The sequence below is a fragment of the Polyodon spathula genome, chromosome 17 (genome assembly GCF_017654505.1).
Source record: "Polyodon spathula isolate WHYD16114869_AA chromosome 17, ASM1765450v1, whole genome shotgun sequence".
In the NCBI taxonomy this organism is placed as follows: Eukaryota; Metazoa; Chordata; class Actinopteri; order Acipenseriformes; family Polyodontidae; genus Polyodon; species Polyodon spathula.
Window position 1 is genome coordinate 24,575,969 of NC_054550.1, and position 6,000 is coordinate 24,581,968.

A 6,000-nucleotide genomic window follows, 5' to 3' on the forward strand; every position below is an offset into this window, starting at 1 on the left:
AAGACAAAGAGAGCAGCAACCCTCTGCCTCTAAATTATAACTCCAGCACAAAAAACACTGCTAAATACAGTGCTTTTTGATGGCTAATAAATGCATTTGGAGACAGGTTCAATACAAAGTGAATTAAGAGTGTCTGTTTTAAAACAAGTATGTTATTAATTACATTTTTTTTGCATCAAAATAGAAATGAGGGGGCAATAAATAAAGAGTGCAATATATTGTATGACAGTACCTGCCATATCATTGAAATTATCACATCAAAGTAAATGTAATAAAAAGCATGTGCAAAGAACTAACACCTATTATGCAATTCAACACCTGATAACACCAACCTAATGTAATACTGCTGCCAGAAGATAGGAGAACAACTACAGATCCCATAGCTACTTATACCTTCTTTAGTTATAGTTTAGCTGAAATATAATACACAAATTAGACAAAACACTTCAAAATAATACAGAGGTTAGTCATAACCCTTCACAATAATCTAAAGGTAATTTTCTGGATAAACTATGTGTGTTGAAAGAGACAAATACTGAGAAGTATTGGATACTCTTTTCTGATAAAGTGTGAGTGGAATGTCAATGAAATATGAGAATATGTGAAATTAATTTTGGTGGGGATGATCATAACAGTGGGAGATCTTAATACAAGACCATTATAAATAATAAAAAGGGTTTCTATGCAGATGATATCATTACTTTAGATACCAGGGTAATGCTTATATACAGTTGACTTCAACCTCCTTCCAAACTAACCCTAATTTTATATATATATATATATATATATATATATATATATATATATATATATATATATATATATAATTGGTTTTGATACATTCCAGACTTGTCAAAATTGGTGTAAACCTTGAACTGCAACACAAGTCCATGTCAGATAGTGAGTTTGTGGTTAAAGTACTATTCAGTATACAGTATTTTGCTGATATGGTTTACATAACTTTTGAGCTGCTTTTTCCTGGAATTCACTGCCATGTTGAAGTAAAGAACTCAAGAAGTTTGCAGAGCTTCAAATTATGGTGAGAAATTATGAGTGCATTTGTTTTTGATAATTGTGTATGTTTTCTCTGTAATGTTTGATTATTGTAAAGTTTCTAAATTGTGTTATGCTGTTCCCATTGTGAACCCTTGGAAAAGACATGCTCATCTGAATACATGAAATAAAAACAGACTCCTTAAAATATTTCTATTGGACAGGAGTCTGCATCATTAAAAACATCACACAGATTTCTTCAGTGTATTGTCTTTCTGACCAAAGACTGGATGTAAAAAGAAACTGAAATCCTGTTTCCTAGCCTGGTCTATGAATTAATTGTGGAATTGAATTTTCAGCAATGTCAATCCAGCACCTTTCACGAGTGCTAAAGTTATCACCATATCAAAAAATAACAATACACTACTTTCTTCTCACCAAGTCGGATTTCCGACCAGAGTGCAGGCCGCCAGCCAGCCTCGGTCTCTTTCTTCATATCAGTTTATTATTGTGAATTAGTCAGTAGTCTGGGATCAGACTTCACTAAGTTTGTGTCTTTTAACCATTCGCGGGTTTCAGAAAGGGCCTCTGTGAATAGAAAAAATATTAACACGCACACACAAGTAGTTCCAGGGCAGACAGTAAAATGATTTCCTCTGAGTGTGAATAGGTTGACACTGCAGCCCAGTCTTCCTGTCTGCAAAATAAATAAAATACGCAACACAAGAGGTGGCAATTGTATTGCATGTGGCCAAGACAAAAGAGAACAATTCAAACTGTTATATATATATACACTGAACAAAAATAATATTAACACAACATGTAAAGTTTTGGTCCCATGTTTCATGAGCTGAAATAAAAGATCCCAGACATTTTCCAAAGCTTATTTCTCTCAAATTTTGTGCACAAATTTGTTTACATCACTGTTAGTGAGCATTTCTCCTTTGCCAAGATAATCCATCCACCTGACAGGTGTGGCATATCAAGAAGCTGGTTAAACAGCATGATCATTAAAGATGTGCACCTTGTGCTGGGGACAATAAAAGGCCACTCTAAAATGTGCAGTTTTGTCGCACAACACAATGCCACAGATGTCTCAAGTTTTGAGGGAGCGTATAATTGGCATGCTGACTGCAGGAATGTCCACCAGAGCTGTTGCCAGAGAATTGAATGTTCATTTATCTACCATAAGCCGCCTCCAAACTTGTTTTAGAGAATTTGGCAGTACTTCCAACCGACCTCAAAACCGCAGACCACGTGTAACCATGCCAGCCCAGGACCTCCACATCTGGCTTCCTCACCTGCGGGATCGTCTGAGACCAGCAACCAGGACAGCTGATGAAACGGGGTTTGCACAACCAAAGAATCTGCGTGCTCGTTGTCCTCACCAGGGTCTTGACCTGACTACAGTTCAGCGTCATAACCGACTTCAGTGGGCAAATGCTCACCTGCGATGGCCACTGGCACGCTGGAGAAGTGTGCTGTTCACGGATGAATCCCGGTTTCTACTGTACTGGACAGATGGCAGAAAGCGTGTATGGTGTCCTGTGGGCGAGCGGTTTGCTGATGTCAATGTTGTGAACAGAGTGCCCCTTGGTGTCGGTGGAGTTATAGGAAGGGCAGGCATAAGCTATGGACAATGAACACAATCACATTTTATCAATGGCAATTTGAATGCACAGAGATACCGTAATGAGATCCTGAGGCCCATTGTCGTGCCATTCATCCACGGCCATCACCTCATGTTTCAGCATGATAATGCACTGCCCCATGTCGCAAGGATCTGTACACAATTCCTGGAAGCTGAAAATGTTAATTAAATACTCACCAGACATGTCACCCATTGAGCATGTTTGGGATGCTCTGGATCGACGTGTACGACAGCGTGTTCCAATTCCCACCAATATCCAGCAACTTCGTACAGCCATTGAAGAAGAGTGGGACACCATTCCACAGGTCACAATCAACAGCCTGATCAACTCTATGCGAAGGAGATGTGTTGTGCTGCATGAGGCAAATGGTGGTCACACCAGATACTGATTGGTTTTCTGATCCATGCCCCTACCTTTTTTTTTTTTTTTTTTTAAAAGGTTTCTGTGACCAGCATATCTGTATTCCCAGTCATGTGAAATCCATAGATTACGGCCTATTGAATTTATTTCAATTGACTGATTTCCTTATATGAACTGTAACTCAGTAAAATTGTTGAAATTGTTGCGTTTATATTTTTGTTCAGTATATATATATATATATATATATATATATATATATATATACACACACACACACACACACACACACACACACACACACTGAGTGTACAAAACATTAGGAACACCTTCCTAATATTGAGTTGCATCCCCTTTTGCCCTCAGAACAGCTTCAATTCGTCGGGAAATAGACTCTACAAGGTGTCGAAAGCGTTCCACAGGGATGCTGGCCCATGTTGACTCCAGTGCTTCACACAGTTGTGTCAAGTTGGCTGGTAGTGGATCTCTACTCCAAATAGCTTGTTCCATCTCATCCCACAGATGTTCAATTGGATTGAGATCTGGTGACTGGGCAGGCCACTGCAGTAAGCTGAATTCACTGTCATGTTTGTGCAACCATTCCTGGACAATCCCAGCCTTGTGGCATGGGACATTATCCTGCTGAAAAAATCCATTAGCAGATGGATACACTGCTGCCATGAAGGGACGCAACTGATTGGCAATGATGTTCAGATATCCTGTGGCATTCAAACGTTGCTCCACTTTTATCAAGGGGCCCAATGTGTGCCATGAAAACACACCCTATACCATCACACCACCACCACTATACCAGCCTGCAATGTTGACACGCGGCATGATGAATGCATGTACTCATGTGGCTTTCTCGATACCCTAGTCCTCCCATCAGCGTGAAACAGCAGGAACCGGGATTCATCAGACCAGGCAATGTTTTTCCAATCCTCCATTGTCCAGTGTTTTCATTCCTTAGCCCACTGCACCGCAATTTCTTGTGTTTTGCTGAAAGAAGTGGAACTCTGTTAGGTCATCTGCTGCCATACCCCATTCGTGTTAAGGTACGACCAGTTGTGGGTCTTTCGGCACCAATGTTGTACTGGACTGTCAGTTGAGTAACTGTAGCCGATCTGTTGCTCTGCACAATTCGTGTCAGCCTCTTTTGGCCTCTTTCATCAATGAGCCATTTTCGACCACTGGCCTGCCATTGGCTGGATATCCTTTGGGTGGTGGACCATCTTGGATACACACGGGAAACTGCTGAGCGTGAAAAACCCAGCAGCGTTCCAGTTCTTGACACACTCAAACCGGCATGCCTGGCACCTACTACCATACCCCGTTCAAAGGCACTTAAATCTTGCCCATTTACCCTCTGAATGGCACAAATACACAATCCATGTCTCAATTGTGTCAAGGCTTAAAAATCCTTCTTTAACCTGTCTCCCCTTCATTTACGCTGATTGAAGTGGATTTAACAGGTTACATCAATAAGGGATCATAGCTTTCACCTGGATTCACCTCTATTTAATGGAAAGAGCAGGTGTTCCTAATGTTTTGTACACTCAGTGTGTGTGTGTGTGTATTTATATATATATACACAGTGCCTTGCAAAAGTATTCAGACCCCTGATCAATCCTTTCATATTACCTAATTACAAATGGTATATTGAAATTTCGTTCTGTTTGATATTTTATTTTTAAACACTGAAACTCAGAATCATTTATTGTAAGGTGACATTGGTTTTATGTTGGGAAATATTTTTAAGAAAAATAAAAACTGAAATACCTTGCTTGCATAAGTATTCAACCCCTGTGCTGTGGAAGCTCCCAGTTTGCACCGATGAAAGAAATTGCCCTGACAAGGACACAATTACCTTACCATTGGTCTCCACCTGTGAACCATTAAAGTTGCTGTCACATTTTCTGGATAAAAACCCCACTGTTGAAGGATCATTGGTAAGGCTGTGAATCTGAAGGCAAATGAAGACCAAAGAGCATTCTACAGAAGTTAGAGATAAAGTAATATAAATGCATAGATCAGGGAAAGAGTACAAAATAATATCCAAGTGTTTGGATATCCCAGTGAGCACAGTTGGATCAATAATCAGGAAGTGGAAGCTGCATCACACCACCCAGGCACTGCCAAGAAAAGGCCGTCTCTCAAAACTCAGCACTCAAACAAGGAGACTTGTGAGAGAAGCCACAGAGAGGCCAACAATCTCTTTGAAGGAGCTACAGAGTTCAGTGGCTGGGAGTGGAGTATTGGTGCACCAGTCAACCATATCAAGAGCTCTGCATAAAACTGGCCTGTATGGGAGGGTGGCGAGAAAGAAGCCATTACTTAAAAAGTACCATCTGAAAGCATGTCTGGAGTTTGCCAGAAAGCATGAGAGTGACCCAGCTGCGATGTGGGAAAAGGTCAAAACTCAAAGCGCTATGTGTGGCACAAACCTAACATTGCCCATGCCTCAAGACACACCATCCCTACAGTGAAGTATGGTGGTGTCAGCATCATGCTGTGGGGATGCTTCTCATCAGCAGGGACTGTGCATCTTTTTACAATTGAAGGAAGAATGGATGGAGCAAAATACAGGAAAATACTGCAAGAGAATCTGCTTCAGTCCGTTAAAAACAATGGAAGGAAATTCACCTTTCAGGAGGACAATGATCCCAAGCACAAGACCAAAGCAACATTGGAGTGGCTCAAGAACAAAAAGGTGAATGTCCTACAGTGGCCCAGTCAAAGTCCTGATCTCAGTCCCATTGAGAATCTGTGGCACTATTTGAAAATTGCGGTCCACAAATGTCGCCCAACCAACCTGAACAACCTGGAGCAAATCTGCCAAGAAGAATGGGCCAAAATCACTCCAACACTGTGTGCAAAGCTGGCACATACTTACCCCAAAAGACTTAAAGCTGTTATTGCAGCGAAATGTGGCTCTACCAAATATTAATGTGTGGGGGTTGAATAGTTATGCAAGCAAGATATTTCAGTTTTTTATTTT